This window comes from Pongo abelii, chromosome 2 (assembly GCF_028885655.2).
Source record: "Pongo abelii isolate AG06213 chromosome 2, NHGRI_mPonAbe1-v2.0_pri, whole genome shotgun sequence".
In the NCBI taxonomy this organism is placed as follows: Eukaryota; Metazoa; Chordata; class Mammalia; order Primates; family Hominidae; genus Pongo; species Pongo abelii.
The window spans coordinates 51,761,172-51,787,947 of NC_085928.1; the positions used below are offsets into that span (position 1 = coordinate 51,761,172).

Sequence of the window (26,776 nt, forward strand, 5' to 3'; positions counted from 1 at the left end):
TAAGGACATTTATCTCATTCATGAGGGTGGATCCTTCTTCACTTAATCCCTTAACCAAAAGCCCCATCTCTTAATATCATTATCCTGGGATTTTAGTTTCAACATACAAACTTTGGATGGGCACATAGGTTCAAATCATAGCACCCTCCAAATTATAATACCTCTCTCATGCCTGTTCTCCTTGAAGTACCCTCTGGTTTTGCTCTCTTCATTTTTGCCATCACAGTTAACCCTTCTGTTCCATTTCTTTAAGTAATCTCTAAATTTGTAAGATGGTTCCATCTTTTTCTTTTTTGTATATGGCAGACTCTCAAACATATTTGTCATATGAACTAAGTAGGTAAATATGTAAATGTCTGCTAAATTTTAGTGAATGATATAGTGGCTTAAAGATTTATCTACCCTTCAGCCAAATATATTTGCTTTTAGTAGCAATCTCCTGCCATATACAAAGTCATGACTCTAGGGGTAAACATTTTAGCCTGTGGGTCAGATGTAAAGCAGTGGTATGTTATAGTGACAACTCACTGTCATAGCACTGGGACATGCTCCTCTATCTGCTACAAATTGAATCAGCAAAATATATTTGATTTTGTGAGATTTAAATGTATGCTCCTCTTAGTAAAATAAAAGTATTGGAAAACTTTATGGAGTAGATTTAATAGAAATGTTTTCCTGAGTTATCTGCCTTCTTTGTTTTTATGTTATGCTTTAAGTCTATGGTCAACGTATAGAGCTATGATTGATGTGCTTTTTCAATTCTGTTCAGAACAGACAGGTTAATTTTCTTCTTTTAAATCTTCTTGAATTTTGTCTAACTTTTTTTGTTCCAATTTCTTACTAGATTATACTTCCTTCCCTAACACTGCTTCATGGTTACTTATTCACAAACAATATTATGATATTTACACATTGAATTCATTTTAGGTGATGATTTTGGTCATAAACATGAGCAGGTTGTGAAGTGTTCCAGCCATCCCAGGACATGGCTGTCAGTCCGTTGTCTAATGTTTCAAAAAAATCTTGAATTTGTGATGATGCAGTGATGGCCCCTCAGATATTCTTACACACGTCTTTGCCCCTTGTTCCCTCTAACTTTCCTTTTCTGATAAAAAAGCAAACACTGCCAAGCTCAAATTGAATTACGTTTGGATGCAAGTGTCACTATGCAATGGTTCCCAATAAAAGTACACAAGGAATTTTGTCATGGTGAATTGAAGGCAAACAGACTTCAGAGAAATGAGTATGAGCATGAAAATGGCGCATGGTACGCGGATCTCACTGGACAGTCATTCAGTACACAATATTTTCACTAGAAAAATCCATTAGCTTTAGCTAGAAATTGAAATTACTTTATAGGAAATCAGAATAAAATATGTGAAAACATTACATTCTGTGCAAGATTAATACCATGCATGGTGTTGAAAGGTTTGTGGTCTTGGCTTCAACGATGCTAAAAGGTCAGAAACCACAAAGATGCATGTGTGCTGTCATTTGCACAGTTACTAATTTTTCTCATTATTTCCATAATGAGATGTACTGTTTCAACAGAGAAACCCTCTTGAGAGTTGCTTGTAGTGTTTTCAGGCAGGCAGCTCTTTTGCTTTCATGTTTTGGCCTTGGCCAAGGAGTTCAGACAGACTTTTCATTTATTTTCAGCAAGAATGTATTCATTTATTATTTTAAATAATAATAAATAGATTTTAAAATTACTGTACATTACTGCACTTTAAACTCCATGAGGTCAAGGACTGTATCAAGTTTGGACATCATTGTATACCCTACATCTTGCAGAAGGTTTAGAAAAAATGGTATGGAAACCTATTTTTTGAATCAATAAATGAATACATAAAAGAATTCCAAACTCTAGTCCAAGGTTTTAGATTAATAATGTGTTAAAATGTGTAGAATTTATAGACAAAACTATTCTTATTTAGAAGCTTATTCTTTAGTTGGAGAGATAAAATATATGCACATAAAAGCTTAAGGAAAAATAATAAGGATTTTGAAGTACTTAGTATGTGAAAAATTTAGCATAAACCTTACATCCATTTATTTAACACATTTTATATGTTTCATTATTTATACAGTGCTGATTGGTGGAATTCATATGTGACCAGAACTATAAACATTTTGAGGATAAGCACTAGAAACACAGAATAAATAGAGTGTTAACACGCAAATCACAGAAATCCTTACATTGGCGAGGTGAATTAAGAAGATTTCTGGTTACATGTACACTGATTATTGAAGGATGAGTATGACATTATGCCAGAATCAATAAATATTTTAAATAGGGAGAAAACTATAATTATATATCTTTGTGTTCAATAGAAGTAGTAGTATTTATAAAGTAGAAGTTTGTTATACCTTGTTCATATATAAACTTTTAAAGTTGTTTATAAATAAAATCTACTCTTAATTAGTTAATTAATGGTTGATATTAATTTAAGTGTTTTAAAATTTTTGACCTCTGAATTGCCTTGTGCATATGGAGAAATAAAGCTTGCCTAGAATAATTTCTTGAGTGGAGAATGAATGATCTGGATAGATTTGTTGACAATAAATATATCTATACTTATTAATTCTTTAATCTTCATGAAGAAAAATATAAAAGTCATATTCTAGTATTTTATACCATGGAAAAAAATTCTTATCCTTTTCCTAAGGAAAAATACATCATGACACAAAAGTTAATTAAATTACTTGCTTTATTAATTAACTGTCTATTATTTCTATGGGTTGCAGTAAATTTGATACTCAATGCTATTTAATCTAATTCTAAAAGCTTGAATGAGTAATGATTTTTTCATGTAAGGTTAGTTGAAATAAATTATCATTGATTTTCAAATTTAATATTAATTAGCTATTGCATATTCTTAATGGGAAACAAGTGTTTACAAGGCCTTTGATTGCAAAATAGACCATGTCCATTGTAGACTTCTTAGAATACATCACATCTGGCCTCTTTTTCAGAGTGGGGAATTTAACTCATACGTGGCTGGACATTGATTCTGAACATTTTGAACATTATTTGCCTGTCTAAACTCATATTGGTTGCTGTTGTTTTATAAGTAATCACCATGTTTAGCATGCACTTGAACTATTGTTACTTAGGGTGCTTGAGTATTTACAAGTCTCACTAGGATTCTAGGTATTCATTAGTCTCGTGGTGTGTATTTGCTGACAGTCCTATATCTTTGTTGGTTCAATTACACAGTACCATCCAAGATGCTGCAACACATTATACACAGGGTATGGGTTGTGAGAGCTACAGATTTCAGTTATTATTCAGGCTCAGAAACTTAGAATCTCTGCGAGCTGGAACATGTTACTTAGTCTTGTTTTAAGACCGTCTTGTTTTAAAAGTTAGTCTCAGATTCTTAAAATATAGAATAGGGATGCTAGTAGTGCTCACAGAATTGTAGTAAAGATTAGTTGGGAAAAAAGAGACTATTAAACAGAGCCTGGTATTCAATAAGTATCAGCTGCCTTCGATTAGCAATCTGTGTTGTCATGATTAGAAGATTGTAGGTTTATGTTACAGATCTGTAAGTATAGTCAAAATATGTCAAAATAACAACCAGACAGAATCATATACCGTTCCTTGAACATTTCATCCCTAGAATCTAGCCAAATTAGCATCTCTATACAGACAATGCTGTCAACACAGGTATGTGCTCAAACCCCTCATTTACTTTTCAGCACTTGTAAATTACTGGAGATATTTAGGAAGAAGTCTGGGGTTATGGCTTAGTTGAGCTGAGTGGCTAGGAAGTGTGAGATGCTAGATGCCTCGTCCAGTTCATTTCTCCAGTGGCCGCACCAGGCATACCCACAGCTCTGCTCCCAGGCACTGGTTTCTGGCGCGGGGCTTGTGCGCACCCCTGGCCGGGAGGAGCCTGGAGCCTGCTCATTATTAGCAGCACCGGCAGCTCCGCGCCTGGAGGGGGAGGCGGAAGGACGCCCTGCGCCACCACCAGGGGGAGGGCGCGCGGGCGCTGCAGGCAGAGGAGGGAGAGGAAAGAAAAGCAAGGACGGCTCCCAGACAGACGGTGGGAGAAACCGGGGAGCAGCCGGAGCAGCAGGTCCGGGGGGAGCTGTTCCGCTGCGCTGCGCTCATTATTCCCACGGACGCTGCTGAGCTTCCCAGGGCTGCTTCCCGGTCCCCCTGGGTGGAGGCTGCCGTCTAAACCTGACTCCAGGTGAGTTCCGCAAAGAGGGGAACCGAGGGGTCTCGAACCAGAGACGTGGCCTCGGCGAAGCTGCTCAGCTCCCCCAAGCGCTGCTGCCTTTATGTTCCCCAAATTCACGGAAGGTGTTGGCGGTGGCTGCACAGGCTGGGAGGGGGCGGATGGGCGGTGGGTGGTTGCGATCCTCACGGCCAGCGTGGGGGCTCTCGGATGCAATTAGCTTCAGTGAATGGGGTTTTAGGAAGTGTCCCCAAAGGCACGCATTATGTATGTGTTTCTAGACAAGCTTTTAAGACAGAAATTTGGTTTCCCGGATGCCCTTTTTGGCCTTCTGTCCTTCCTTTTGCTTGCCTCATGCCCGATTTTCCAAGCCAAGGAAAGGGTTGGGAAGGCGTGGAAGCAGAAGGTCTGGGCACAGACTGTGACAGGCAACCTTGGTCTCTAAGTTTGGGGGTGCGGGTTAGGACTCTTCCTTTCAACCTAATTTGCCAGGGGAAACCCTCAGAGTAACTTGAGGTTCCTTTGCTCTGCACCCTCCATAAGCTTATTAAAGGGAACTTCGGGCTCTCTTAGACAGCCTGTGAGATGTGACGGCAATTTAGCTTAGAAGCCACGTTGGTTCACTTCATCTCCTCTTTATCCTTTGTTGCAAAATTGATACCTTTTTGGATTTCTTTAACAGCACAAAGTTTAAGTGGCCGACTGACAGGAAATATTTCTTTTGAAAATGCTATGAGAAAAGTGATGAGTTAACATTGAGAGAAAGGCAACTTTATTTTCTTGGAAGAACTTTGGGGAAAGGGATTGATAGAAAATTCTGGGCATGAAATTATGGACATTTCCCACAGAACTTCCTTCATTTATTTATTTTTTTACATTTGCTTCATTTTTTTTTATCGTGTGTGTGTGTATGTGTGTGTGTGTGTGTATCAGAGAGACAAAATTCCTTGGAGGTATTATGACTTTATTTGGTTTAGAAATTTCTTTCTTACTGATAGCACTAATTTGTGATCATCATGAGTATAAGAATTTACTAAGTATTTTGCTTTTAGGTATTTTGGGTCTTTTTTTTTTTTTTGAAAAAATTCAATACTTACTTTGTGGGCCTTGCTGAATACCTGTCAGTAAAATCGGTGGGCATACAGCTAGTCACATGACCCACTGTGGATTTAGTAGCAGGTAAGTACACAAATGATAAGTTTAGGAAATAAATGTCAGAATCCAAATTTAGGTGTGAAATTGAAATATCTTTCAAATATTTACTAAATTATTAGGATCCAATGTCATTTTATGGTCAAGAGAGATTAAAGGTTTCTCAAATTGAGATAAATGTATCTACTTTGTTAATCAAAATGTAATATTTTATTTTGTTCTTTCTTTAATAACTGTTTACATTCAACAAATAAAACTTGCATATTTAATATAAGGTTCTTTCACATATATTACTTCTCCAATTTTTAATATAAATGTAATGAGAAAAGCAATATTAATTCCATTTTGTAGATGAAGAGACTGCCACAGAAGTATTACTTTACCTAGATTTCTGTAATTGTTATGTTATAAACTTAGAAATTACATATTATTATGGAACATATAAAATATATGAATGTTATAAACCATAAGAATCCAGACCTATGCTATTTAACTTCAAGTTTAGTTCTTTACCCAAACAATTGCACAACTACATTGAGACTACTGAAATAATTATATATGAACATACTATATGAAAAAATACTTAAAACATTTCTTATTTTTCTGGTTTCTCTTTGATATAAAATATACTATAATTTTATGGAGTTATTTTCCATATTTAGATGCTCCTAACTTCCAAATAACTCCTAAACTCCTAAAAACTGACCTGTGTCCTTCTTAATAAAAGTGGATTGACAGGGAGACTCAATTTTTACTAAGAATATTCTTGGGATAATTTATGTCTTATAATCAAGATAAAGACAGGCCACATTTAGCTGTATTTTTAAACCACTTAGTGTGAACTTGAGATGCAGACACAACTTGCTTTCAGGCTGAACTGCCAGCTTTGCAGTGAATAGTCTTTCAGATTCCTTGGAAACACTGGCAGATATATCTAATATATATCTGATGTGGGATTTATGAGAAAAGGAGAGGTAGAAACTGAATGCTCTTATTTCATATGTGACCACATTCATAAAACTTTATTGATAAGTACTTTGGTGTCTGACACGGGCTGATACAAATAGGCTTCTTTAAGAGTTGAGGAAGAAAACAAAATCCCTCTAATACAGCCTTTTTCCTCCTTTTCTTTCTTAAGCGGTAATAGTTGATCCTACATAAGCTCTTAAAAAAATTTCAAAGAGAGTTTGTGAGTTTTTTGGAGGGAGGGAGCTTTTGTGTGTCTAGGCATGCTCAGTACAGTTTAGGGGTATAAGGAGAAGTTAAGCAAGAATATTGAATGCTAGCTAGGAAAGTTTTTGGAGTCTCAAATACTTTGAAACAATTTTTCACATTATATACATTCAATTCGTAGTTACATTTGGGAACTAAGTGTATTGTACACAACTTTGCATCTGATTACAGGATTCCCTGTACATTTATAGCTCGGGTATTTTGGAAGGAGTCAAGATAATTAGTTTTATGGCTTTTGCCCATGTGACCTGTTCCTTTCTGGTCCTGACATTAAAAAGATGACTTAAATTTTCTGGAATGTCAAAATTTTCTCTTCCTTCAGATCCTACAAAATACTTCAAGCAGTGTATGTGTGATACTCACTGTCATTTCAACATTTCCAAGGAAAACAATCCTCTTGAGAATGCTAATCAATGCCCTATATTTCTTCCTTTGTAATTCTTTCAGATAGAGGGTTAGATGAGTTAGGAAGAAAGGAGAAAGGGAGATAAGAAGAGAGATGACATTTTATCCCTCAGGAAAGAACAAGACCAATTGTATTCCTAATTTAGAAATATTATTCTACAAACGTTCCTGAGCAAGAGGGCTTTGCATATACATTAAAGCAGAATACCTAGTCAACTTCTAGTTGTGCCGTGTAGTGAGATGGAAGTAAGATGAGCAAGCCGAGATCATTTTTGTTGGAGAACTGAGACCACGTGAAATAGGTAACAGAGTTACCCCAACTGGGGGGCAAGAGGACTTGGAAGTTTCCTCCATAAATTGGCAGTTAGTACAGGGCTGCTCCAGTGATCAGAGTCATTAATGCCCTAGAGTTTCTGTATAACCCTGTACGCAGGCTGAGACAGCTCTGATGGCCCAGAAAAGCCTTTGGACAGAATCACTGCACCCTTGGACATTGTCCGACCACATGTATGAGAATAGTGAGTGCTGAGGAGTTGCGGGTAGCTCGGTGACAACTCTTGCTAAAGGAGTGTCATCAACATTCATTGCTGAAAGTGAATTTTTTCATTCACATATGTGATGCCTATGAGGTCATGCTTTCTTGGATACAAATTTGCACAAGATATGAATTAATTTTTGAACATCCTTTCTTAAAAGTACCAGGTTCATGTAGTTGCTCATTTTAATATGAGTTCATTTTAATATGAGTAGTTCAGATGGGACATAGTAAGGAGATGATTGAACATCCTAAGATCTAGTGTATATACCTTTGTTCATTACGAGATTCATCCCCTGTCCCCCTTTGTAGTGACATTGATGGCATAAGGGAGTATTAGATGAAATTTAATGCAGAAAAACGTGGAGATACATGAATGGTAGATATGGTTGACAACCACCATTTTCACTGAAGTTGTTTCAAAGCAAAGAAATTTGGGATAAATTCATTTTATTTGCTCCTGAAGGGTAATTAAGAATAGGTAGGAATTGTGAAGAGGCTATAGTGTTGACATTAAGAGAAGTTTTTGATTCTTAAAATAGGATATATTACACAAGAGTGAACAAACAGAAGGTACTGAACAAATATTCTGTCATAAGTAAGTGACGGATTATTCGGACTTGTTGAACTATGTTTTTAAATGTATTATTTAAATATTTAAATATTATTAAAACCTTAAATAATATTTAAATATTATAAAAGTTATAGAAAATTATATTTTCAATACAAATATACACTTATAAGCCATATTGTAGATATGGGAGTAAACAATGCAATTTTTTTTACTGAGTAAAAAATTTAGTTTTTTAAAATTCTAAATGGAGCTAACAGCTTAGTGTGATATATATTTTGAATTTCAAAATTTGCAACCAAATAGGACAAATGTGTTGAACTGTACTTTTCTTGAAGAACTGTGATAAGAATGAGCAGTGAAAAAATTACAGCATACTTATCAGGGATGGAATACTTGCTTAGGGTTAATAAGAAAAATCTGAGCGAATGCTAGAAATGATGTACACGATCTGTCACAGACCCATGATTAAAATGGTATCTCGTTAGCTGTATGAGCTTGAAAACAAATGGTATAGCTTCTCTTTACCTCAGTTGCTTCTTTTATAAAATGGAGAGACTAAGAGTATGTAACTCAAAATTCTTTGCTAATGATTTGCTTCTTAGAACAGTGCCAGGTCCAATTAGGATTAGATTGCTATTTTTATTATTGATATTTGCCCTAGTTCTGCCTTTTATTGACTGTGTGAAATTGGTGAAGATCCCTTTCTGAAGCCTTGTTTCTTATCTACAAGCTGGGAATAGAATGCCTGCTATGAAGAGTGGTTGTTAGTACATTAGAAAGGCGGGATATTTGTTTATTTAAGGGGCTCAGCGCGTGGTAGAAATTTGACAGCATTTTTTTCTTACCCTCCCATGTATTACTGTGGAGACATCCCACATATTATGTCCAAGTTTTTATTTTCCCCTCAAATGCAATGTCAAGCTTGCACAAAACATTCCCATCTCCTAATTCTCTTCTAATGTTCTGCAACCATTAAAATATAGAAAACTAGAATGAGTGTTTTTATAACTTTTGCTGTGCTTAAGCATGTGGAGAGAAGAGCGCTAGATCACAGGACAAACTTTGATAAGAAAAGGGAAATATTTACACCACAAACAACTTTCTCCTCATGCTTAACAGTTTTATGGTGTCATTCTGTCAGCACCAAATGAGATTTTTCTATTTAAATAGTTTTCTATTTGTGGTATGATAATTCGTGTATGGACTTCATGTAATTAACATAAATATAATGGAGGGTGGAGAAGTGGTTTATTTTTAGCAAGAGGAAAGATTTGTACATGATTTTTTAAAATATTGCTTTGAAAATCTTTAAAATTAGTTTTGATTCAGTTGGTGGAAGATAGCATCACAAACTCACTGCTAGTGGTATTCTTGAGAAGTAATGTTTGAATTTTCTAGGTATTATCCCCAGACTGGCTTAAAAGAATTTAATTTTAGATATAAATTTTCTGCTTAACATGGAAGATTTTTCTATGAAAATATTAGCCCCATCAGATACACGGTTGCTGAGGGGTAGCTGCACGGAATTATGGGAAGGGTGAAATAGAAAAAAAGTTTCATCTCTAAGTTATACATACTGGTATAATCATATTGATTGGATGATAATGATAATTACAGCAATAATATGATTGAAAGGGTAAGCAAGTAACATATAATACAGTTACTAATACAGTCCTGTGATTCAGTTTACCACTTCATTTCTCTTTTCTGGAATCCCTTAAGTTTGTCACTATTGCACTTTATTTCCTTTGCTTATTGTAGTGGTGTATTAGTTGTATTACTGCTGCTATAACAAATTGCCACACATTTAAATAACATAAAATAACACATATTTATTGTCTTACAGTTTCAAAGGTCAGAAGTCCAAAATCACTTTAATTAGGCTAAGTCAATGTGTCTGCAGTGTTGGTTCCTTCTCGAGGTGCTGAGGGGAGAATCCATTCTCTTGCCTTTTTCTGCTTCTAGCGGCACCTGTATTCATTGTCTTTTACCCATTCCTCCATTTTCAAGGTGCATTGCTTTTATTTCTGTTTCTGTCTCCGCATTGTCTCCTCCTTTAACTTAGTGTCCTTCTCTCTACTTCATCTAAGGACTCCTGTGATTACTTTGGACTCACATGGATGATCTGGGATAATCACCTCGTCTCAAGATCCTTAACTTAATCATATCTACAAGTCCCTTTGGCTATGTAAGGCAGCACATTCCCAGGGCCTGGAGATTAGGCCAAGAACATCTTTTGGGACTATTAAGCAGCCTATCACAAGTGGTAATAATATTTTTGTGCCTTGAGACCCTGAAACTAATGTGCTTGCTTACGCATGGAAAAACAATGTATCTGTGGGGGTAACAATTTATTTTTGAACCATTAGAAGGTATTGGTGGGGAAGTTTTCATCTGACTGATAACAGCTACTGATAAGTACCCTTAGATTTGTCAAATCTAGCTTTAGTAAAATGTAAGTAAAAGTATTTGCACTGCTGGGGTCAAAAATGTTAATTAAGCCCATTATTTATCAAGGCCAACTCCTGGATTACTTAGGTTTAAATTAACATAGAACATTATCTTCCATAGTGCTTATTTGTGAAGCTTAGTTCTTGTTTACAAAACCTCATCCATATAAGAAAGCACAGAAAGGTTGGTGTTTTTTTAACCTTTGCAGAATATAAATTTTCAAAGGGATGTTAGACAGTAGTTCCATAATAATTGATGCAGTTCACAAACATTCATTGTGAATATTTTATCTCATGAGTTATATCTATGATACTCATCATAGACTTCTAGAAGAAATTTAGCAATGGTCATGTCAGCCTTTCAAATCTTTCTGTAACCTAGAAGAGGATCATTGCATAAGATAGATTCATTTTCCCCTTTATTCCATTGTTGCCAGGGAGAACTTGAAATGCCCTGCTCAAATTAATTTAATGCAAATGAATTCTTGCTGCCTCACAAGTAGTTTGTCCTTCATTTTTCTTAAAATTGTATTGTAGATGGATGTGACATGCTTTACTGGTTGTTGTGCAGGGAGCATTGTCCTTCCTAAAAGCTCCTTCATTTGTCAAAATGAAGCCATTAAGAGTAAAGTAAATTATATTATCTGATCATAGTGTCACAATTGACCTTAAAACAATAAATTTTGTAATCAGTGCAAATTGCTGAATAGTGTTTGCAGTTGTAGAAATTTCAAAGGAAACCCTGGTTGAGATACAAAGCTGCTATAATCATTTTTAAAATCTTTGTTTTTCTTTTACTTTGGAACAGTAGTGCAGTAAGTACTTTTGCCTTATTGCTCTCTCTGCCTTCCAGCAACCCTCGTTCAAATATTCTGAGTTTTTAAGTCCTTTTCATTTCTTTTAATATTGTAACATTTAACAATGTCAAAGAAAGTATAAATTTTCTGAAGATCAAGCTAAAAATAAAGAGAGGTTGGTGTAAATGAACATCAAATTAACAAGATTGATTATGAAAAGTAATTTTTGAAAAGGGCCAAAGATCCCTTTGCACATAAATGCAAAAGAATTTAGTGGAAGGTGAAACTGGAGTAAAGAACTCTACGGATGCGTAAGTAACTCTTAATGAGAATGAGTAACGTACATGCATATTTTTAGCTCCCAGTTTCAGAGATACAGTAGTTGTACAACAAATGGTCCTTTCCTGCTGTTAAGGAAGCCTCTCCTCCTCCAGCCATGCTATTCCTCAGAGCAAGCACTTCCAAGGAGTTTTCAGCAACCATAAGTAAGAAGGATGGTATGATAGGCTGCGTGTACATATGGCCCTCATTAGCAGGCCAACTGTTCCTTTTTCCCACCCACATCACTGGGGACATATGGCATTACTTTGTGGAAACAAGTGTGTGTGGACATATCTTGGTATGAGTATAAGACTGTTGATTGTCTTTCTCTTGTTGCTCGTGCAACCAACTGTCTCCTTGTGGAAATCATATTATCCATAACACTAGATTTGAGGATGATAAGTGACGTTGTTATTATTAACTGAATTTGCCTCTCTAGTTTGATCACAAAACCAGTGAATATTTGCTTATGGAACATGTAAAGCTTATAGAAGATAGAAAGCTTACAGGAAGAAATGATGGCTTTTCTAAGCATAAGAGTCAGGTCTTTTTCAATCAAAAACTAACTCATTCAGAAATTCAAGAATTATGTAAAACCAGAACAGCAGAGGGTTCAGAAATGCTATTGAGATCATTTATTATAAAATAGCCATTAATGAAATGTAATAGTGAGTCTGTTGTTTTTAGTTGTGACTATATGAAGAAATTAATGAGAAAATATAAGATAGGCTGGAATGAAGAGAGTCATCCGATCCCAGCATAATTCATTTTATATAGTTCACAGTATTGTAACTTTTTAAAAAAATTATTAATTTTTTCAATACTGTGAATTCTGAATTTGCAATATGAGGCTTTTCAATACTTGCAACAAGTGTGTATTTTTCAGTGGTGGCTCTGGAATTACATATCGGGGCTTTCAAGCTGCATTCTGATAAGAAGGCAAGGCTAGAGGACTCATGTTGAGGTGACATTTGCACAGGACTTGATTTAGATAACATACATCAATGATGTAGAGAGAAGAGCGGGTGATGTTGCTGAAGATTATAGGGGAGATAATAACACCGAAAGGCACCTTTTGCTACCTCTGCTGGCCTATTTGTATATTCAGCTGTGTAGCATTTTTCTTGTATAATTACATAGTAATTTCACACACTACATTAAGAAAATCTGAACAATTTTTATTAAACTCATGTTTTCTAAATATTAAGTAAAACCAATATTTGGATAGGTAACACTTATAAAAACACTATTTCTAGATGGATATAGATGATAATTTTTCATCTATATCTATAGAGCTGATAAATTTTCAAAACCCTTCAAATATCACTTGTACTACAAAGTCTCATTTCAGTTTCAGTGGCATGGCACCTTGATTAATCACCACTAAAGCAGTGCGTGAAATATTTGGCAATATAGGTATCACGATATTTGGTAATGGTGATTGATGCACAGAATACAGCACATTATTGTTATGCATTGGCCTTGAGAACTTTAGTTTTCATCTTCATTCACTTTGATAGAGAACAAACTAACAGCTTTTTTCTTTCACCTTGCTAGAGAACAAACTAACAACTTCAAATTATCTGATCCATCAAAAAATTTATTTCCTTGAAACTCACTGATTTATTTATTTATTATTTCAGGGGGATCACTATTATTTGCTGTAGTAAAATATCAAATGATCAATGTATTATACCAACATGGCAGCTCACATGGTAGGCAACAGAATGAAAACAAACAGGTTTACTACCAAGAATTATACTATATTGCTTTTATTGACAGAAAAAGCGTACAGATAATTTTGTTCACAGATTTTATGTGAATTATTTTGATAAGTGTACACATATATTTATAACTGACCCTTCTTTGTCAAGTGTGTGCCCACACACATATTCATACTAAATCAATCTTAGAGATCTTACCCAAAGATTGAATTTCTTAAAGTGACTGTTCCAAATATGTATAATTTATGGCCAAGAAAAGTCACAAAATGGCAACATAAGGAGGCATAAAAGTGAAGATAAAGGGGGAGAAAATGGTTAAAAACACCTGTAAATGAATAATTGATTTTGATTTAAATTCTCTTTAGTTCTTAGCTGATGAAATGAATATAAATGAAATTATTATGCAAAACACCTCTATTTGTTGTATATACATGTACATATATATGTTACAAATACAAAACTGATGGAATATTATTTGACATACATTCACACTCATAATGTGCATATATGTACATAATGAAAATGAGTGCACGTTTTATATATATATATACACACACATACACATATTGCATACTTTCATTTTTTAAAATTTTACTGTGAGTTGTGGGATACATGTGCTGAACATGCAGGTTTATTACATAGGTATACATGTGCCATGGTAGTTTGCTGCACCTATCAGCCCGTCATCTAGGTTTTAAGCTCCACGTGCATTAGCTATTTGTCCTAATGCTCTCCCTCCCGTTTCCCCCCACCCACCGACAGGCCCCAGTGTGTGATGTTCCTCTCCCTGTGTCCACGTGTTCTCACTGTTCAGCTCTCACTTATGAGTGAGAACATGCAGTGTTTGGTTTTCTGTTCCTGTGTTAGTTTGCTGAGGATGATGGTTTCCAGCTGCATCCATATCCTTGCAAAGGACATGAACTCATCCTTTTTTATGGCTGCGTAGTATTCCATGGTGAATATGTGCCACGTTTTCTTCATCCAGTCTATCATTGATGGGCATTATGTTGGTTCCATAGTCTTTGCTATTGTAAATAGTGCCACGATAAACATACATGTACATGTGTCTTTATAGTAGAATGATTTATAATCCTTTGGGTATATACCCAGTAATGGGATTGATGGGTCAAATGGTATTTCTGGTTTTATATCCTTGAGGAACCACCACATTGTCTTCCACAATGGTTGAACTATTTTACAAGCCCACCAACTGTGTAAAAGTGTTCCTATTTCTCTGCATCTTCTCCAGCATCTGCTGTTTCCAGAATTTTTAATGATCACCATTCTAACTGGTGTGAGGTGGTATGTCATTGTGGTTTTGATTTGCATTTCTCTAATGACCAGTGATAATGAGCTTTTTTTCATCTGTTTATTGGCCACATACATGTCTTCTTTTAAGAAGTGTCTGTTCATATCCTTTGCCCACTTTTTGATGGGGTTGTTTGTTTTTTTCTTGTAAATGTGTTTAAGTTCCTTCTAGATTCTGGATATTAGACCTTTGTCAGATGGATAGATTGCAAAAATTTTCTCACATTTTGTAGGTTGCCTGTTCACTCTGATGATAGTTTATTTTACTGAGCAGAAGCTCTTTAGTTTAATTAGATTCCATCTGTCAATTTTGGCTGTTGTTTCAAGTGCTGTTGGTGTTTTAGTCATGAAGTCTTTGCCCACACCTATGTCCTGAATCATATTGCCTAGGTTTTCTTCCAGGGTTTTTATAGTTTTAGGTTTTACATTTATGTTTTTAATCCACCTTGAGTTAATTCTTTTATAAGGTGTAACGAAGGGGTCCAGTTTCTCTTTTCTGCATATGGCTAGCCAGTTTTCCCAGCGCCATTTATTAAATAGGGAATCCTTTCCCCATTGCTTGCTTTTGTCAGGTTTGTTGAAGATCAGATGGTTGTAGATGTGTGGTATTATTTCTGAGGCCTCCGTTCTGTTTCATTGGTCTATATATCTGTTTTGGTATTAGCACCATGCTGTTTTGGTTACTGTAGCTTTGTAATATAGTTTGAAGTCAGGCAGCATCATGCCTCCAGCTTTGTTCTTTTTGCTTAGGTTAGTCTTGGCTCCACAGGCTCTTTTTTGCTTCCATATGAAATTTAACATAGTTTTTTTCTAGTTCTGTGAAGAAAGTCAATGGTAGCTTGATGGGAATAGCATTGAATCTATCAATTGCTTTGGGCAATATGGCCATTTTCATGATACTGAGTCTTCCTATCCATGAGGATGGAATGTTTCTCTATATGTTTGTGTCCTGTCGTTTCCTTGACCTCTGGTTTGTAGTTCTCCTTGAAGAGGTCCTTCACATCCCTTGTAGGTTGTATTCCTAGGTATTTTGTTTTTTTTATAGCAATCGCGAATAGGAGTTTACTAATTATTTGGCTCTCTGCTTGTCTATTATTGGTGTATAAGAATGATTGTGATTTTTGCACATTAACTTTATATCCTGAGACTTTGCCAAAGTTGCTTATCAGGTTAAGGAATCTTTGGGCTGAGGTGGTGGCGTTTTGTAAATATACAATCATGTCATCTGCAAACAGAGACAATCTGATTTCCTCTCTTCCTATTTGCATACCTTTTATTTCTTTCTCTTGCTTGATTGCCCTGGCCAGAACTTCCAATACTATGTTGAATAAGAGTGGGGAGAGAGGGCATCCTTCTCATGTGCCAGTTTTCAAAGGGAATGCTTCCAGCTTTTGGCCATTTAGCATGATATTAGCTATGCATTTGCCATAAATAGCTCTTATTATTTTGAGATATGTTCCATCGATACCTAGTTTATTGAGAGTTTTTAGTATGAGGGGTGTTGAATTTGATTGAAGGCCTTTTCTGCATCTATTGAGATAATCATGCGGTTTTTGTCATTGGTTCTGTTTATGTGATGGATTACGTTTATTGATTTGCATATGTTGAACCAGCCTTGCATGCCAGGCATGAAGCCAACTTGATCGTGGTGGATAAGCTTTTTGATGTGCTGCTGGATTCGCTTGCCAGTATTTTATTCAGGATTTTCGCATCGATGTTCATCAGCGATATTGGCCTGAAATTTTCTTTTTTTATTGAGTCTCTGCCAGGTTTTGGAATCAGAATGATGCTGGCCTCATAAAATGAGTTAGGGAGGAATCCCTCTTTTTCTATTGTTCAGAATAGTTTCAGAAGGAATGGTACCAGCTCCTTTTTGTACCTCTGGTAGAACTCGGCTGTGAATACATCTGGTCTTGGGCTTTTTTTGGTTGGTAGGCTAGTAATTACTGACTCAATTTCAGAACTTGTTATTCATCTATTCAGGGATTTGACTTCTTCCTGGTTTAGTCTTGGGAGGGTGTATGTGTCCAGGAATTTATCCATTTCTTCTAGATTTTCTAGTTTATTTGTGTAGAGGTGTTTACAGTATTCTCTGATAATAGTTTGTATTTCTGTGGCATCAGTGGTGATATCCCCTTTATCATTTTTTAATGTGTCTATTTCATTTTTCTCTCTTGTCTTCCTTATTAGTCTGGCTACCGGTCTATCTATTTTGTTAATCTTTTCAAAAAACCCACTCCTAGATTCATTGATTTCTTTGAAGGTTTTTTCGTGTTTCTCTCCCGTTCAGTTCTGCTGTGATCTTAGTTATTTCTTGTCTTATGCTAGGTTTTGAATGTGTTTGCCATTGCTTCTTTTGATTGTGATGTTAGGGTGTCTATTTTAGATCTTTCCCACTTTCTGATGTGGGCATTTAATGCTATAAATTTCCCTCTAAACACTGTTTTACCTGTGTGCCAGAGATTCTGGTATGTTGTGTCTTTGTTTTCATTGGTTTCAAAGAACTTATTTATTTCTGCCTTAATTTTGCTATTTACCCAGTAGTCATTCAGAAGCAGGTTGTTCAGTTTCCATGTAGTGGTGCAGTTTTGAGTGAGTTTCTTAATTCTGAGTTCTAATTTGATTACACTGTGGTTTGAGAGATTGTTTGTTATGATTTTCATTCTTTTGCATTTGCTGAGGGGTGTTTTACTTCCAATTATGTGGTTGATTTTAGAATAAGTGCTATGTGGTGCTGAGAAGAATGTATATTCTGTTGATTTGGGGTGGAGAGTTCTGTAGATATCTATTAGGTCCGCTTGGACCAGAGCTGAGTTCAAGTCTGAATATCGTTGTTAATTTCCTGTCTTGTTGATCTGTCTAATATTGATAGTGGGTTGTTAAAGTTTCCCACTATTATTGTGTGGGAGTCTAAGTCTCCTTGTAGGTCTCTAAGAACTCGTTTTATGAATCCTGGTGCTCCTGTATTTGGTGCATATATATTTAGGATAGTTAACTCTTCTTGTTGCATTGATCCCTTTACTACTATGTAATGCCCTTCTTTGTCCTTTTTTATCTTTGTTGGCTTAAAGTCTGTTTTATTAGAGACTAGGATTGAAATCCCTGCTTTTTTTTTTCTTTCTTTCCATTTGCTTGGTAAATATTCCTCCATCCCTTTATTTTGGGCCTATGTGTGTCCTTGCAAGTGAGATGAGTCTCCTGAATACAGCACACCTATGGATATTGACTCTTTATCCAATTTGCCAGTCTATGTCTTTTAATTGGGGCATTTAGCCCATTTATATTTACGGTTAATATTGTTATGTGTGAATTTGATCCTGTCATCATGATGCTAGCTGGTTATTTTGCACATTAGTTGAAGCAGTTTCTTCCTAGTTTCATTGGTTTTTATATTTTGGTGTGTTTTTGCAGTGGCTGGTACTGGTTTTTCCTTTCCATATTTAGTGCTTCCTTTAGGAGCTCTTGTAAGGCAGGCCTGATGGTGACTAAATCTCTCAGCATCTGCTTGTCTGTAAAGGATTTTATTTCTCATTCACTTATGAAGCTTAGTTTGGCTGGTTATGAAATTCCATATGTACATCGTGAAAACGAGTGCATGTGATATACATACATACATACATACATACATACATACACACACACGTTGCATACTTTCATTTTTATGTCCATTACTTTTCTGATTTCATCAGCAGCCAACTAAAGAAAATAGAAAAAAAAATTGGTAGTTTGATCTTTCATGTTCTGTATCTTCCAGCTTCACACTTATAGTTTTCTATTTTTATTGTTATTGTGATTGGAATGAAAAAATGTACTATAGAATCAGAATCAGGTCAGAATCAACAAATATACTATAATGTTTGTACATGCTTTCAATGCAGTTTGTCTCTGCAAAGGGTGTGTGTGTTTCTATGCACATGTGCATGTACACAAGTGTGTAAATAAGTGTTTTATTCATGATGGAGAAAGGGTGGTCAAAATTATTCTGAATGAGGTAGCACCACTACAGCAGATAATTAGGTATCTAGCAATAAAACAAATCATTAAACATGTTTCTAAGCATCTACTCAGTAACTGGCACAATGTTAAGTAGTAGAAATATAATCGTAAGCAAAATTCAGCTTCTATCCTCAATGGTATATGTGTAGAACAAATTGGTAAAGTTGGAGTACATTTCAGAATCAAAAACAGTTTCTGTATAGTTCCCACTTCATCAAGACCATGTTATATACTACTCATACACTTAAGCCATAAGGAAGCAATTCTTCCATCCACCCTTTTACAGGGTAGTGGTGGGGAAGAAGAGCTGACTGTCATGCTTGAATTCACATAATTTCATAATTAAATAATTTTGTGTTACATAATCTCAATAAACCTAAAATCCAATATATGATAAAGATAGTGTTTCAAATCAGTGGATAAGTGATAAATGGTTCATAAAATTGTGTTCAGATAATTGGCTATATGTATTTTATAGTTGCACAAAGGTATACTATGTCATTCATAAATACTAATTCCAGAGTGGATGTCAAATACACTTTTTCAAAATATAAAGAAAAAATACCATAGACAAATATCACTTGCAACATTACAGTTAAAATTAAATACCTAAACATAGCCCTAACCAATAACAGAAAATTTTTAAAAAAATATTTATGGATTGGAATTTGTTAAAATATAAAACTTTTCTATTTCAGAGGATACCATGAATCTGTGTAAAAAGCAAATATCAAATCAGCAGCAAGTGTTTGCAATTCACTTGACATATTTAAAATATGAGTAGTTCCAACAAATCATAAATAAATGATTAGTAGTCCAATAAAAAAAGGCAAAGTACATTGACAGGAAACTGTATGAAACTCATGAACACTAAATGTATTAGATTCTCTATTGTTAAAATGCAAAAACAATAGAGAGCATTATTGATATGGAGTTAATATTTTAACAAAGTTATATTATTAATTTTATCCATGTTATAAGTAAATATATACATCCAAAAACCCTTATTTTCTCTGAAAGTTGTCACTTATGAGTCTATTTTGAAAATGTTTAGAGTAGTAATTAATTAACTTTAATAAATAGGTATTCCTATTGAGAGAAAACAGACATTTCCATAATTTCATAATTTTTCTTCTGTTTCTAATATAGTAGATGGTAGGAAAATAATGACAAATGCATGTTCATATCTGGATAGTACACATTCCATTAGTTCTTTTAAACTTTTGCATTCTCAAAATTATATTGATACCTCAAAGCATACCCTTTGCTGTTGAAAGCAGCCTTTCAAGTATAAAGACATACACATCACTTTCCCTAAATCTTACATAAGGCAAGGGCCTAGATGCCTATCAGAAAATATATTTCAAGAATGCTTTTTTAGTAGTTCCTGTGGCCTTATCTTATAGAAGAAGGTTTTTTTTTTTTTTTTTTAAACATACAGTTTTTGATGCACATTTTTATTGGAAGAGCTTTTACTTCTTTAAATGTTTTGTTGTCTAAGTTTGAAAAGTATCCTGCAGTGGAATTTAGTGGAACAGATGCTTATTGTGATAGATGAGATGAACTTGCTTCCCTAAGCATGCATGGGCATGAAATGCATCTGGCTTCTGTACATAAAAGTCAGTTATGTTCCCAAATGTGTTTCTGCATTTACACAGACGTTTAGGGGCAGACACCCTACTATTCCCTCAAAAGGCGGCTCTGCTTAATTATGAAGTTCAAGTTAGACCAGAAGTTGGAAAATACTAAATTCCACATTGCAGACAGAGCCTGAGCAGGTAATGTCACCACTGCATACTAAGGTGTCAAGTCCTCAGAGAAGTCACTTATCACCTTACCATGGAGAAAAATAACTGTGTCCAGAACACAAGAGGATGCTGTAAAGTAGCTAACAATCAAGTGTGCAAACCTGTGCAATACATACCGGATGAAATCCAGTTCAGAGGAGGAAATAAGGGTAGGCTCAGGAAGACAAATAAATGAGGATATGCTTTAAAAAATAGGACTTAATGTAAACAGTCTTGAGAGTAAAGACTTGCTAAGCACGTAGGAAACACAAACCAGGCTTTCAGGAAGGAGTTTGGCACATGTGTGCACTGGTAGGAGGTGTAATGTGCAGAAATCCGGCCTTTTGTGGCATAGCAACTAAAGTTCCTATTCTATTGTCCAGATAACCTTAAATATTCCTTTATAAAGGAATATTTTAAAAAGGCCATCTACTGTGTACAATGTGTTAGCATCAAAGACATGAAATTTATCTGGAATATACCAAAACTTTAATCAATAGACTAGGACCAAAGCTTTTAAAAATAGTTTTTTTTAGATAAATCATTATAATTTATTATTTCCTTGCCATAGGTAAGACATGATACATAACTTTCCTTTTTTCTCAGTTACTTAGTGTGTAGGTAGAATAATGACCCTTAGTAGGATGACCTTTTGAATATGTTGTTAGGCAGCCTGGGAGCATTATGGTTGCAGGTGGAATTCACATTGCTAATCACCTGACCTTAAAATGGAGAGATTGTCCTGAATTATCTAGGTGGGCCCACTGTAGTCACAAAGAACCTTCAAACAGGAAGGCGGAAAGACCAGAGTAGTGAGCAGAAGAGCTTGGGGAGACTGGAGCAGAGGCTGAAGTGATGGGCTGTGTGGATGGAGGCAGAGGCAAGAGCTCAGGGATACATGTGACCCCTCAAACCTGGTGAATTCTCCCCTGGAATCTCTAGACAAAATATAGACTTGATGATAACTTGATTTGAGCACACTAAGACCCAGTTTGGACTTCTGACCCCCAGAAGTATAAAGACAAAAAATGTGTTGTTTTAAGCCTCTGAGTTGGTGTTAATTTATTATAACAGCAGTAATAAACTAACACAGTAAGACGGCTTTTATTTTTCTCTATTTGATGTATAGAATTAAATTGGATATTCTAGGAAATACTGGGAATTTATTTTATTGTTATTATTTTTTTTGAGACGGAGTCTGGCTCTGTCCCCCAGGCTGGAGTGCATTGGCCCTATCTCAGCTCACTGCAAGCTCTGCCTCCCGGGTTCCCGCCATTCTCCTGCCTCAGCCTCCCGAGTAGCTGGGACCACAGGCGCCGCCACCACGCCTGGCTAATTTCTTTTTGTATCTTTAGTAGAGACGGGGTTTCACCGTGTTAGCCAGGATGGTCTCGATCTCCTGACCTCATGATCTGCCCACCTCGGCCTCCCAAAGTGCTGGGATTACAGGCGTGAGCCACCGCGCCCGGCCTCTATTTAAGTTAGCTCTGTCCAGGGCAAACCAGCATTTCACAGATACAAACTGTTTTTGCAAAAAGCAGGTATACACCTATCCGTAGTGCAGACATTATGTCTGCTTATTCCTCTGTAAATAGATCTTTCATTTTAACAAGTACTTCACCTTCACCAAATTTAGTGTGAGTCAGTGAACTCTTACCTAAAAGATGCTGTATCTTGGCCAGGCCATCAAGAATTAAGCCTCACAGGTAGGCTGTTTCCATTTCCTTTAACAAAGTTTATCCGTCCTGGGTTTTTCTTGATTTCTTGCCAGTGGCGTATAAGGATGACTCAGCCAAGTCAGTTCCCAGAGTTGGACTCTTTTTCTTTTTTCTTATACACAGGAAACTGCTTTTCCAAGAATCCTTGTTACAGTTGCTCACAATCTCCATAGCTGATGATTATAGAATGATCTATGTACTTTCAATGTACCTTCAAAAATGAGATCTGCAGCTGGATAAGACGTGTGTGTGTGTGTGTGTGTGTGTGTTAGTAGACTTCAACTGTTCATTGAATAAGAAGCCTAGTTGATAGTATAAGGAGAGAGTTAGAAGAACAGGGAATTATTTGGTTTAAGGAATTGTGAAGAAAGGTACTATGCCATTAAAATTTTTCTATACTTTTGTGTTAAATCTTAATTTTTTTGCAGAATTTACTAAGCTGCAGGAAACTGTCAAAATTGATGGTTGCTAAGTTCCATATTGCTTTGTAATTATCTTAAAACAAAACTTGGTTGATACCAAAGTACAATTGTTCCTCCAGCTTTCATAAATTGAGATTGGTCTTTTTCTCACCCTCCACATACCTATGTCTGGAAGCCGAGGTGGTTGTTCTTGGTTCTCATTACAACTTCCAGACTGTTAATTTCTCCCCCCTTGCAAATTATACTGTTCCTTTGAAACTCAAACCCCTTGGAAATATCAGCCATGCCCCTTTGGTATTGCCGTCATCAACAGACCTCCTTCCAGGGCACTCTTGTCTTTTTTTTTTTTTTTTTTGAGATGGGGTCTTGCTCTGTCACCCAGGCTGGAGTGTAATGGTGTGATCTTGGCTCACTGCAACCTCCTCCTCCTGGTTTCAAGTAATTCTCCTGCCTCAGCCTCCTGAGTAACTGGGATTACAGGTGCACACCACCACACCCAGCTAATTTTTGTATTTTTGGTAGAGACGGGGTTTCGCCATGTTGGCCAGGCTGGTCTCGAACTCCTGACCTCAGGTGATCCACCTGCCTCAGCCTCCCAAAGTGCTGGGATTACAGGCGTGAGCCACTGCACCTGGCCTCTTGTCATTTATTTAAGGCTTTAGATCTTTTGCTCAGTATCATCTTCAGGCAAGTTCAGCCATCATTTTAGTGGCTCAGCATTCACATGAAAGGACCATTACAAGCCTCTGTTCCCCATTTTTTGACGTCTTTATTTCCATTACTTTTTTTCTTTCCTCCACTTTATTGTCATCAAATCTGAAACATTTTCTATAAGGGTATGTACCACCAGGATCTAGATGCAAATATTCTGCCTCCTGGACATCACTCCTTGCCAGCTCATTGGCTCGGATATCCTCATTCCTACAATCCTTCATTTTTTATTGAGACTCTCCTTAGGACACAGCTGCTGCTGCTCCCTCACAATCCATCCGCACTCTCTTGCTTTCAGTTTCCACGTTTTCTTCCTCAAATGCCATAGTTCATTTTTAGCATTTCCTTGCAACTACCCTGAGCTTCGTTTTCCCACCATTAATAGAACAACTTATTTGTTTCTATTTCTCTTCCCCAATTTTAAATATCGATGTTTCTAAGGGTTCTGTCCTAATTGCTCTTCTTTTCTCTCTACACACATACTCTCTCTAAGCTCTAAACACTACTAAACAGCTAATAATTTCCAGTTTTAGGGTTTGGCCCAGACCTTTATTCTGGGAGTTGATGATTTACATGACAATAGCACTCAAATAATTCAGAGGTAACATGTCCCGGTTTCCCACGTCAGTAAGTGGCACTGCCAGCCATGCTAGATGCTTATAAGTCATTTTTGGCCCTTCCTCAATATTCTGACAATATCCAATTCAACATTCATTTAAAAAATATTTTGGTTCCAAACATATCTATAATTTCCTCCACTTATTTTGATTTCCAATGTCCCCAGCCTAGCCAGATCCACATATTTTCTTACCTACTCTATTTTCCTAGGCTCATCCTTAGTCAACCTACTTTAATTATTAATCTCCTACACTCTGTTAGCTACATAGAAACCAAAGTGATCTCTTAACATGTCTTTCAGTTTCCAGCTCTCCCACTTTTCTGGTGTACTTGGACTAAGACCTATGTTCCTCATCATTGCTAATGAAGACCTGTACAGTTTCACATATCCTTCTCTTTCAGCCACATCTCACATTAGTCTTTCTCCCTTTTGTGCTTCATCCAGATTCCTACTTTTCAGTTTTTCATTTCATCCAATTCACAGGTTTCTTCTACATGCCAAGATCTTGCTCATATATTAGGGTCCTTGAACACTGTGGGTTTTTTCCTAAAAGACGAACCTTTCTGTATTGTATGAAAAGCTAACTTTTTTTATTCTCAGGTCTTAGCTTAAATATTCTCACTTGAAAGAAGTAGTTAGAATCTGTATAATCCAAATTAATATTTCTTTTTTTCTTTTTCTTTTCAGACAGGGTCTCGCTCTGTCACCCAGGCTGGAGTGCAGTGGCACAATCTTGGCTCACTGAAACCTCTGCCTCCTGGGTTCAAGCAGTTTTCCTTCCTCAGCCTCCTGAGTAGCTGGGACTACAAGCACACACCACTACACCTGGCTAACTTTTTTATTTTTAGTAGAGATGGGGTTTTGCCATGTTGCTCAGACTGGTCTCAAACTCCTGGACTCAAGTGATCCATCCGCCTTGGCCTTCCAAAATGCTGGGATTACAGGCATAAGCCACCACGCCCGGCACAAATTAATATATCTATATATAAAAAGTACATGTATAAATCTTATATAATCTGAATTAAGATTACATCTGTCTCATGTTCCCCCCAACACCGTTGTTGTGTATTCAGTCCCTTGCTTGACTTTGTATGTGAACACATTTTGTAATAATCTCTTCTCTTGGCTTAGTTGGGTTTCTGTACCTGTCTTCGTCTTCAGAATTAAAACCCTAGGAGTACAGGACTATGGCTTTCTTATTCACCACTGTAGCTCAGTAACTAAGATAGCATCTGATACATATTTGTTAAGGGAATTGATTAAATATAGACCACTAGGTCCAGTGGAGTCCACGGTCTATTCACTTCATGTAGTTTCGGAGAAACAAAGGTTTCTCAACGTATATTAATGAATGAGATATGGGCCAGGGTATCTAGTCTGGCTGGAGATGGCTTAACTTTGAGGTCACTTGAGAGAGTATCAGTGTAAGCAGGAATGGTTTTACTCACTTCGAGAATTGCATGGTGTTTAGGAGGAAAAATCACCCTGCTTCTCTGGAGAGACTTGAGGGCTCTGTGGCTCCTGTGGGCTCTCAAACTATTGAAAGATTACTACTAAACCTGAGTTTTCAGGTCTCTTAGTTATATTCATTTAAACTTAGACATAGATGATTTGTCACTATTTTAAGTTGTTTTTCACTGAAAAGTCAGTCTGAATATAGAGCCTTATTTCATTCAGATCAGAAAAACTGGGTTACTGTGAAATCTGTTTATCTATAATTTTTAAGTAAGTACAATTTTATAAACCAGTTATTCCTAACTTGAGAGGCCTGGAGGATTTATTACAATGTGTATTTCAGGGCTACATCTGCAGGAGTTTTGATACAACATTTCCTTACTAATACCCCTGACAGCACATTTTAGCAGGCATCCTGTGTTATTCAGAAGCAGAACGTTTATGCACTACACTTTGGGAGAGAGAAGTGCATGTTATGTTACCATTTAAAGATGCCTGGTTCTTGTGGGGCAAATTGGCAAATGATTTATCTGAACTAATGGCAGAGTGGAATTTTAATACTTTAGAGTTTTCAGGAATCTTAGAGCTGTTTTCATTTGTCTCATACATGGAGCCTGAACCTTGAAGACATCAATTAATTTGTCACAGAAATTAAATGGGGTCAAAATTTACATTTCCAACCCATGTCTGTGCTCTTCATTCTAAAGCACAATGGCCTAGAGTCATATTTTAACCTCTAAGTTTTATCTTATTAAAAAATAAAATAAAATAAATAATTGTAAATACAGGCATGTATTATATCTATATATACAATTTATATACAATATTAATTTGAATTACACAAGACTTTGGACAGCACTATTAAAGGCCAGGTACAGTTTAGACTGAGATGAGCCCTACCTGTGAGAATTTACTAAGGTCAAAAAGACTCCTTTTAATAGTGACTCAGTGGCACCTAGTGTAAGGACAAAGGCTCCAGTATATATCTTAATCTGAGTTATTACTGAATGTGAGTCATGTGATGGCTTCTAATGAAAATTTTCCGTTGAAAAAAATCAATGTTAATAACTGGAACTCGAGAGCTGTAATGGGCTCTGCTGTGTTTTTCTGGCTTAGACTGTGTGCTGTAATATGCTAAGAAGAGGAACTGATGACCTGTGAGCTCTGGTCACTTCCTGATCTCATTTGATTCTTTGGTCTTTAGTTTTAAAAGGGTGATCAGAGAGGTTGCTTTATAATGGAAAAGTTGAACAAAAGGACCATCAACCTGCAGGCTCACTGGCACAGCCCAAGTTTCACCGGATAAGCATTTCAGTAAAGAGGACTATTGCCAACAGCAATACTTGCAAGGAAGCTTTGTTCCAGAGAGGATTTTT

General features: G+C 36.2%; 1 long non-coding RNA gene across 1 annotated transcript in view; it reads left to right on the forward strand.

Moving 5' to 3' along the window:
* Positions 1 to 3,933: 3,933 nt before the first annotated feature.
* LOC134760996 (uncharacterized) overlaps positions 3,934 to 26,776 on the forward strand; it is a 384,162-nt gene continuing 361,319 nt past the window's right edge. The window contains exon 1 of the long non-coding RNA XR_010139151.1: positions 3,934 to 4,205. This is a non-coding gene — a long non-coding RNA (uncharacterized LOC134760996). The remainder of the gene's footprint in view (positions 4,206 to 26,776) is intronic.